The sequence below is a fragment of the Dipodomys ordii genome, unplaced genomic scaffold (genome assembly GCF_000151885.1).
Source record: "Dipodomys ordii isolate 6190 unplaced genomic scaffold, Dord_2.0 Scaffold70, whole genome shotgun sequence".
In the NCBI taxonomy this organism is placed as follows: Eukaryota; Metazoa; Chordata; class Mammalia; order Rodentia; family Heteromyidae; genus Dipodomys; species Dipodomys ordii.
Window position 1 is genome coordinate 8822659 of NW_012267286.1, and position 11099 is coordinate 8833757.

Genomic DNA, 11099 nt, shown 5'->3' on the forward strand with positions numbered 1-11099 from the left:
TTTCTTTTTGCTTATGTGGTGCTGAGGAATTGAACCCAGGGCCTCATGCATGCAAGGCAAGCGCTCTACCACTGAGCCACCTTCCCAGCCCTCATTTGGCTTTTTCATTCATGGCTGATGCTCTTCTACTTGAGTAAAGACTTGTCTTGCTTTTTTTTATATATATATTTAGAATTTGCTTTTGCCAGTCCTGGGGTTTGAACTCAGGGCCTGAGCACTGTCCCTGAGCTGCTTTTGCTCAAGGCTAGCACTCTACCACGTGAGCCACAGCACCACTTCCGGCTTTTTCTGCTTATGTGGTACTGAGGAATGGAACCCAGGGCTTCATGCATGCTAGGCAAGCACTCTACCACTAAGCCACAGTCCCAGTCCCTTGTCTTACTTTTTTTCTGGATAACCATGGACTCTTATAGACTTTCTGAACCTTTCTCCTCTAGGTCTCAGACTGTTCAGTAGTGAAGATTACAAGTGTGAGCCGTCAGCGCTCATCCTCCCCCCGTGCTTGCTAGAATGAACATTTTCAGGAAATTTTGCTCTGCTGGGTTTTTTTCTTTCTTTTACTGGACTCCTGTGACAGTTTCCTGCTTCTTCTCCATGACTCCAATATCTAGCCCTTCTGCCTTAACCCCCTTGTCCTAGTCCATATGCTAAATGATGTCTTGTCTCTAGCTTCTCTCCATCCTGTTCTCCACATTTCCTGTGATTTTCCTAAAGCACAGATCTCACTTTGTGGCTAGTAGGGGCACTCCTGAAATACCAGCTTCACAGGGGTCTGAGATAGAAGTGATCCAAGGCCAGCCTCTGGCAAACAAATATGACTAAAAAAAATAACCACAGCCGAAAGGGCTAGGGCATCCCACAAGTGGAGGCCCTGAATTCAAATCCCAGTCCTGGGGGAAGTAGATCTTCTCGAATGTTTCTTTCAAAATGCCTGCAGTGTCATCCCATGTTCTTGATAATAAAACAAGACTGCTTCTCACTCCTCTGTAAACATGTCTTGTACTTTCACACTGCCTGAATTGTGTAGCTCTCTTGCTGATTCTCTTCATTATTTCTCCTCCCTTTTTTCTCTTATTATCAGCACTGCAATTACTAGTGCAATTTGTGATCACCAAATACTTAGGGTAGTATTTCCACTGTCTTAGTACTTTCTATGCACCAAGCACTGTTTTGTTCTATGTGTGGATGTAGATGTCGGGCTGGGAAGGTGGCTCAGTGGTAGAGTGCTTGCTTCTCATGCATGAAGCCCTAGGTTCGATTCCTCAGCACCACATGAACAGAAAAAGCTGGAAGTGACACTGTGGTTTAAGTGGTAGAGCACTAGCCTTGAGCTGAAATGCTGAGGGACAGTGCCCAGGCCCAGAGTTCAATCCCCACAACCGCCAAAAAAAAACCAACAACAACAACAAAAAAACAGGTGTTGTCCATTTGAGGCCCTGAGAAAGTTCTGTAATATGCCCCAAATCACAATCTCAAAGCCAGAATTAGAAATTATGACTGTCTGGCTATACATCTTGCATTGTTTTACAGCAGAGGATATAGTCACAGGGAGCTTCATGAAGAAGAGTAAAACAGTATTTTCTTGATTTGTTTTGGAAATGCCTTAATCTCTGAGAGATAACATAGAGTACAAGGGGAAAATAAATTGTTTAAACTTCCATTAATATACTGATTTCTTAAATTGTGAAAATAAAACTTAAAGAAAGAGAACATCAGGAGGAGGAGCTGAGCTGGTCCAGGTGGGCTTTCTTGGGAACAAACACCACACAAAGGGTGGGAAAGCAGGAAGAGTGAGCCCAGGCGGGTCTCAGGCAAGAGTACCCATGCAGAAAATTGCAAGCACAAAGGTCCCAAGACAGCAAGAAGAGGAAAAAGTGGGGCAGAGCCACAGCAATACAGCCCCAGGGCAACAGGGAGACCATGTGGGCCTGCAGACACTAAAAAGATGTGGCCTCTTACCTGATGAATGAGCTGACCACTACAACCACTGCATGGAAAATTCCTCATTCTGGGGCCAAGGATATAAGTGAAAAAAAAAGGATAATCCACAGGGGTTCTGTAGTAATGCAATAAACTTGTACAGGGTTTTCTCTTCTTTGAGATCATTTTCTTAGTGTAATTCCCTAAAGTGGACTGGGGGCGGAGGGGGGAGCAACCTCTGACCAATAGAATTTCAGAAGTTATTCTGAATTTTATTGCTATCCCCAATATGTGAGTTCTAGTTTCCCAAGGATAGGATGTTTATTTCTCATGACAGATTTAACTTTTCCCTATATACTTAACTACAGTATTTGATTTGTGTGCATTTTCTTTGCCTGGTTGGTTCACCTGATCTTAATGTGTTTATCAGTTGCTATCACATTCTGAGTTTCAGGTCTTGAATCTAGATCCAAGTCCAAAGCCAGAAATCTAAATCTGGACCCTGAAAATATTTATGCTGCACTGAATGTGCCAAGGTAAATTTTTCTAATTTCTATCATCTGATGGGGGACCGGCCATGGGATATCTTCATTATGTTACTGTTTCTTGTTAAGCTCAAAATGCAAATGAGATAATCTTTAAATCTTTCAATAACACTCTAAATAGTTAAGATGGTAAAGCTGGTATAACTAAAGTAATGAGGCAGGATGAACCCAACTCCAGCTGCTGACTCCAAGGCCTTTGCCTCTGTGTTACCTTACTACTTGATCTGATTCTGGTCTTCAGTGCTCCACTCCAATGCTGCCCTTCTTGTCCGTGACTGGTGGATGTTACTATGTGCTTGTGATTGTTGTATGGCATCTGGTTGATTCTGGCTTATCTTAGAACTGCTCATATTGTCTACTACTGAGTTAGAAATTCACTGAGGACAATGATTGTATATTGACACTTTTTGCATCATTGTGTATATTAACAGTTCATGTTTGTTGAAGTAGACTGACACAGTACTTACCAGAACAGATATTGCATCCATTAAAGTATAGAGAAGAGAAATGGATTTCTGAAAATCACAGGCCTGCATCTTGAGAATCTACTTTTACTGCAGGTGAAAGCAGTTAGAGGGATTTCTCTGTAGTGTTCCAAAATCTATGTAAGATCTGTGAAATGTAAAATTCTGTTATGGGTGCTGGTTACTCTGTTTTGTATCTATACCTACTTGGGACTCTGAAATGGATAGGATTGTGGTTTGAGGCCAGCCCAGCAGGAAAGTTCAAGAAAACTCTCTTGTCGATGGAGACCTGAGCAGAGTGGTGCACGCCTGGTGTTCTAGCAATGACAAGACGTCTAACATAATCTGATTGTGCCCAGGTACACAACTAGGCAGGAATCAAGACCAAAAATAACCACTAAAAACAGGCTGGAGGTATGGCTCAGTGGTAAGAGCATCTGCCTAGAGATTGAACTCCTGTACCATTGGGGAAAGGGGAGAATCCATTCATGCTAAAGATCACTCAAGAAGAATGTAAGGATATTTAAATACTAACTTCACTTTAGCTTTGTGTGTGTGTGTCCACGCACATGTGCATGGTTGTGTGCCAGTAGTGGGGCCTGAACTTGGCCTGGGTACTGCACCTGAGCTTTTTTGCTCAATACTAGCATTTTACCCATTGAGCCATGGCTTCACTTCTGGCTTTCCTACCCAGGCTGGCTTGGAACCAGCTCCTTATAAATCTTAAAATGTAAAATTATTAAATTCCCCCCCACCCCCAAATAATTATTGCTTCCTAAAAGCTCTCATCATTTGTTGAAATCTCTTACCAATTATCTTTTTTTTTTCATGGTGCCCCAAATAAATAGAGCACCATCTGCCTAGTGTCAAGACAAAAACCCAACCCCTCATTCTTCATACATTCTGTATACCTTTTTGATGCATCCAGAGCACCTTGTGATTTCTGGGAGACTGATTAGTGTTATCCACTTTGGGTTTTTTTTTTCCCAAGTGAATAAATATTATCCAGAAAAATAAGATTCTTTGGGAAAGATCATAGGATTAAAAGTATTCAGAGTGTTTAGCAAGTTCTTGTACAAGATTCTTCTAATGCCCCTGGGAACAAGGCTTAGCTTATGAAGGCTGATAATCAAGTTTACTGATGCTCTTTTGTAAAGTATGAGGCAAAAATAAACATGGAATACTTGACAACAAAAATAGTCTCAGGGTTCAAAGGGCAAGATTCTTGTTCTACCATGGCATCTTCCATGGGTTTTGGCATAATTATCAATAATTGCTTCCTTGTTCGAAACCTGACCTCCTGAACTTGAAAGGAGAAGGAGCATCTTTTGATTGGCAGATAAGAAATACCCAAGCAGCACAGCATCAGAAGATCTGCATTTAATAGTAATGTGTGGTGAAAATGAGAAAAAATGGAATCCATGTGGATCTAATCTAAAGAGTTCAGCTGAGGAAACCTTGTGAAAATAGTTTTGAAGGGCATCTGTTCCATTTAGAACTGCTTACTCCAGACTACTTTTTCACAGAGTATTTTTCTCACAGAAAAGTATAGTTTTCCTTTTTTTTCCCATAATATCAAATGTCATTCCTCTGATACCTTTTTTTTTTCCTAGACTAAATTTTTTACTTAGGAAGATTTAGGACTCTTGATAGTCGTTCAAAACCATAATTTGATTTTTTGCCAATACACAGCCAGCTTCTTCCCTCTAATCAAAATAGTGCTATAAATATGTTAGTATTGTCTCTAGAGCATACTTAATCACTTAAATTGATTTTACATAACTCAGGAATCTGCAGAACATACAGTATCTGGTGACTATGCTGTTTCTAAATCTAGAAGAAGAGTTAGAATATAGAACCTTTTTTTTGGGGGGGGGTGTCGGTTGTGGGGCTCGAACTGTGAGCCTGGTCACTGTCCCTGAGCTCTTCAGCTCAAGGCAAGCACTCTACCACATGAGCCACAGTGCCACTGCTGGTTTTCTGGTGGCTAATTGGAGGTACAAGTCTCATGGACTTTGCTACCCAGACTGGCTTTGAACCATGATCCTCAGATCTCAGCCTCCTGAGTAGCTAGGATTACAGGTGTGAGCCACTGGCATCTGGCGGAATACAGAACTTTTTTAATTAAAAAGAAAATTTTGCTTTTGAGACATGTGGAATCCATGGGGTTAATTAGAAGAAGCTACACAGCTAGCAAGTGATGGAAAGTGGCTTGAAACCAAATCTGAACCTGAACTTGTTTTGGCTTTACTTTGGTGTTGTACCTTCCTGTATTAGATTTAAATTAGAAACTAATTTACAAGCTGGGTGCTGGTGGCTCACACCTGTAATTCTAGCTACTCAGAAGGCTGAGGCCTGAAGATCACGGTTCACAGCCAGCCTGGGCAGGAAAGTCCATGAGACTCATCTCCAATAAACCACCAGAAAACTGGAAGTGGTAGAGTACTAGCCTTGAGCTGAAGAACTGAGGGCGGTGCCCGAGCCCAGAGTTCAAACCCCATGACCGACACCAAAAAAAAATAATAATTTTTTTGTGCTGTACATATTTAAGCATTTCTATATGCTAGCCAGGTGCTATAATGTGTGCGTGAGTTCCATGCTACTCAGAAGGCTGAGACAGAAGGACTACTTGAACCCTGGAGTTAGAGATGGGCCGAGACAAGAATGAGATCTCCTTTCAAAAGCAAACACAACAGGGCTGGGAAGGTGGCTCAGTGGTAGAGTGCTTTCCTTGCATGCATGAGGCCCTGGGTTCAATTCCTCAGCACCACATAAGCAGAAAAGGTTGGAAGTGGAGCTGTGGCTCAAGTGGTAGAGCACTAGCCTTGAACTGAAAAGTAGAGGGACAGTGCCCAGGCCCAGAGTTCAGGCCCCACAACCAAAATAAAATGTCTCACAAACGTTGCCAGGCACCCCTGGCTCACACCTGTAATCCTAGCTACTCAGGAGGCTGAGATCTGAGGATCACAGTTCAAAGCCAGCCAGGGCAGGAAAGTCCGTGAGACTCTTATCTCCAATGAACCACTCAAAAACTTGAAGTGGCGCAGTTGCTCAAGCTGTAGAGCGCTCGCCTTGAGGTGAAGAGCTGAGGGACAGCGCCCAGGCCCAGAGTTCAAGCCCCACGACTGACAAAAAAAAAAAAAAAAGAAATGAAGATATACACCAGTTACTGTTTTTGGTCGTGAGTTTTAAAATGTTAATGATTTTGCTACAAAAGTACCTTTAGTGTGGAACATCATGATAGACTTTCAAACCTGCCAATCTGGTTATTCCTATAAATGTGTAGTTGTATTAAAAGTGAAATGTATGACCAGGACCAGTGTGTGTGTGTGTGTGTGTGTGTGTGTGTGTGTGTGCGCGCGCGCACGTGTACGTGTGTGTGCATGTGCACCAGGACCAGTGTGTGTGTGTGTGTGTGCACGCGCACGTGTACGTGTGTGTGCATGTGCATGCTCCTGGGGCTTGCACCGTCCCTTAGCTTTTTCACTCAAGTCTGACACTCTACTACTTGAGCTACTTCCAATTTTGGCTTTTTCCTGGTTAATTGGAAATAAGTCTCAGACTTTCCTGCTTAGGCTGACTTCCAGCCACAGTCCTCACATCTCAGCCTCCTGAGTAGCTAGGATTACAGGTGTGAGCCACCAGCACTCAGCATGGCTTAACCTTTTAAATAAATGACTAGTACTTAGGATGGACTCAAAGAAACATTGGGGGCATAAAATTACATTTATTTTTATTTTGGGGGCAGGGGGGTCTGGTTGTGGGGCCTGAACTCTGGGCCTGGGCGCTGTCCCTCAGCTCTTCAGCTCAAGGCTAGTGCTCTACAGCTTGAGCCTCAGCGCCACTTCCGGCTTTTTTCTTTTTGCTTATGTGGTGCTGAGGAATCGAACCCAGCGCCTCATGCATGCGAGGCAAGTGCTCCACCACTGAGACACCTTCCCAGCCCCTACATTTATTTTTACATGAGTGTAATAGTAGGCCTTTTCTCATCCTGAGACTGTCTACTATCAGTGTCTCATGCTAGGTACAGAAAAGAAAAAATGCAAATTATGTTTGTTTTTCCTCATACTTGCACTAGACAGTGCAACAATGTCAGTTTAAATTCTTATTTTAATGTATTTTTTATTGTGAAAATACTGTACAGAGGAATCACAATTACATGGGCAAGATAATGGGCAAGATAATGAGTACATTTCTTATCAAGCATTGTAGCCTCCGCCTTTGTTTCCCCTTCCCATCCCTTCCCGTCCTCCCCGACCCCCACTCCCCTCCCCCGCACAAAAGTTGTAAAGTTCGTTTTCGACATCAGGACTTGTTAGTTGAAATTCTTTAGTGCTGAATATAAGTGGTACTTTAGTACTTTAAACAAATGGAGAAACAATGCTTGCATTCTCCTAAAAACGCTGTCTTAGCCAGGCCATGATGCCTCCTGCCTGTAATCCTATCAATTTAGGAGGCTGAGATCTGAGTGTCTTGGTTCAGAGACAGCTCAGGTGGGAATGTCATGACATTGATCTCCAATATACTACCAAAAAATGCCAGGAATGGAGCTGTGGCTCAAGTGTTAGAGTGCTACCCTTGAGCAAAAGGGACTCAGGGACAGCACCTAGGCCCTGAGTTCAAAGAAAAATATACACCTATCTTTGTCCTAACATCTTTTTTTTTTTTTGAAAAAAAAATTTTTATTGTGAAAATACCATACAGAGGGGTTACAATTACATGGGCAAGATAATGAGTACATTTCTTATCAAGCATTGTTGCCTCCTCCTTTGTTTCCCCTTCCCATCCCTTCCCATCCCCCCACCCCCCACCCAACCTTCCCCCCCCAATTCCCCCTACCACCAAAGTTGTAAAGTTTGTTTTTCAACATAACAACTTGTACATCTCATTATTGCAATGGGTCCACCTGTATCCCTACTTAAACAATTTGTTTTTTTCCCTTCCCTTCCACAAATTATACCGTCATCAAATACAGTGAAAGCAGGAATTATACCATGGGGGAGGGACATACAAAGCAACAAAGAAATAATCTTATAAATATGTTAGAAACAATAGCAAGAAAGAAAAAAAAAACATTTGAATACTTACCTTGTGATTCATTTCCCTAACATCAACTTATCTGACCTTTTCTGCTTGACTCAGACATATACTAGTTATTGCAAACTAGTATTGCAAATAAGGGAAACCATGGGACCTACGTTTCTTTGGGCCTGGCTTACTTCACTTAAGATAATTTTTTCCAGGTCTTTCCATTTCCTAACAAATGGGGCAATGTCATTCTTTCTGATGGAGGCATAGAATTCCATTGTGTATATATACCACATTTTCTTGATCCATTCATCTACTAAGGGGCATCTGTTGGTTCCATATCTTAGCTATGGTAAATAATGCTGCAATAAATACAGTTGTGCTGGTAGCTTTAGTGTGGTCTTGTTTGTGATCATTTGGGTAAATGCCCAAAAGTGGGATTGCTGGGTCATAGGGGAGCTCTATGTGGAGTCTTTTGAGGAACGTCCATACTGCTTTCCAAAGTGGTTGAACAAGTTTACACTCCCACCAACAATGCAGTAAGGTTGCCTTCTGTCCACATCCTCTCCAGCATTTGTTATTAGAGTTCTTGATTATAGCCATTCTAACTGGAGTGAGGTGGTATCTCAATGTTTTTTTATTTGCATTTCTTTTATGGCTAGAGAGGTTGAGCATTTCTTCATATGTCTATTGGCCATCCTTTCCTCTTCAGAGAAGTTTCTCTTTAAGTCTTTAGCCCACTTATTTATTGGGCAGTTGTTTCTTTGAAGATTTGTTGTTGGGAGATTTAATTTTTTGAGTTCCAGATATATTTTAGATATGACACCCTTGTCTGTTGTATGGCTAGTGAAGATCTTCTCCCAATCCGTGGGCTTTCTATTGATCTTGCTAGCTATGTCCTTTGCCATGCAGAGTTGCCATGCAATTTTATGCAGTCCCATTTGTCCAACCTTTCTTTGATTTGTTGTGTTTCTGGGTCTCTATTAAGAAAATTTTGGCCTGTGCCAAGGATACTTAGGGTTTCTCCTATTCCATCCTGTAATGTTTTCAGAGTGTCTGCTTTGACTCCTAGGTCTTTGATCCATTTGGAGTCGTTTCTGGTGCAGGCTGATATATAAGGATCTAGCTTTAGTTTTCTACAAGTAGTTAACCAATTTTGCCAGCACTATTTACTGAAGAGTCTGTCTTTCTTCCATTCTATTTTTTTAGCTCCCTTATTGAAGATTAGATGGCTATAGGTCCGTAGGTTCATTTCTGGGTTTTCAGTTCTATTCCATTGGTCTTGAGGTCTGTTCTTGCCAGCCTAACATCTTTTTGTGTGGATATTTCCCCCATGGTAGGCAAGAAAAAGTTCATCGAATTAGAATTGCCACTCCAAAGTATTTTCCCTAATATACATTGAATGCAACACTTAGTTCCAGAGAAAGCAGGTGGTATGGGAACTGAAATTGAGGTTGGCCAAATATCTATTGCACAAATTCATTTGCTCTAAGTCATTGTCCCTGGAAAAGCTTTTTGCAGTCTATTACTCAGAACATACTACATTAGGAGCATCTAATTAAGAGTTCCTTTGAGGCCAGATACTTGGCATGACCCTGACCAACAATTACTTAATGATGCCTATGTGAGACAAAAAGTCTCTGATTTTAAAATGCATTTCATGTTAGAGTCTCACTTTTTTTTTTGTAGAAAGGAAGTACGCTCTTAATATGTCTATTTCATTTGACTTCACCTTTTTCTTTCCCCTAAGAAGGATATAATTCACATTTTAATAGTCAGTGGTTTATGTCTATGTCCCACATATATGGCTTAAGGTTGTGCTTTTGGAGGAAAAAGAGGAGCAATGAATCTTTTTCCACAAATAGAAATTTGACAGTTGCTTTGTATAGAAAAGGCACCTTTGGTGCCAACATCAGCATAAAAATTCTGGCCTCAAGAAAACTCTCAAAACAATTACTTTCCTAGAATTTCTGGAGATAGGAATGTAACACTTCCTATGTAAAGAATGAAATGATGCTATGGTCAAAGAGTCAGTGCACATTTGCTCCTCATTATCACAAAGTAAATGGCTGGATAGCTTCATAGTAAGAGTTAATATGCTGGGCACTGGTGGCTCATACTTGTAATCCTAGCTATACAGGAGGCTGAGATCTAAGGACTAAAGTTCAAGGCCAGCCTAGGCAGGAAAGTCTGTGAGACTCTTACCTCCAATTAACCACCAAAAAGATGGAAGTAGAAGTATGGCTCAAGTAGAAGGGCACTAGCCTTGAGTGAAAAAGCTAAAGGACAGCTCCGTGGTCCTGAGTTCAAGCCCCTGTACCAACACAAAAACAGCATCCCATGTGAGGGCTGAGGATGTCCACCAATAGTGCCAGAAAGTCTGAAGTCCCTTTGAGTCTCAGCTGTGGTCAGAAGGGAGAAAATACCATCCTAAGTGTATCTCAGGGACACTTGGAACCTCACTGGTGAGAAGACGGCGGCTCCCTCCTTTGACTGCCCAGAGGAAACGCTGGCCTTGGTCTGTACTGTGGGGCACTTGGGCAGCAAAGATGGTGCTGAGAGGGAGTTGAGTGGGCAGAGCCCGGTGTGTTTACGTTCAGTGCAAGAACAGCTCCTAGAAGCGTAGTGCATGATAGGGTGTGACCTTGACAGTGATTGGTTCCTTCCCCCCCCCCATGCCACTGGTCTTTTTTGCTTTTAAAAAAGTGCTTGCTGTGTGTTAATAAACGAGTTTTCCTGCTTGACTTGACTCCCCGCTCTGTCTGATTGTCTCCCGGGCTAAGGGAGGCTGGGGAACTGGGGAGTTCCTGTCTTTCGTGGGAGGGACTAAGACGACACTGTACTGCATATTCCCTGTGGGCCTGTATCACACCCAGCACAAGCAGTGTCACTGTGCTGATTCCCCAGCTACTTTTTCCTGCTGCTTCTAGACTCAGGTAAAGAGAAAACGCAGTATCTTCCCACCTAGTTGACTCGCAGGAAAGAGATGGGTATGTATTGATCTCCTGTCAGGCAACAACAAAAATAACAAAACTAATATTTGGGGATCAGCAACAATGCTGCCAGTTTGCTTTTGTTTGGATGTGGCCAATGTTTGCCGACAAGAACGGGGAGGGGGATGAGTATGAGCTTGTAACCTAAA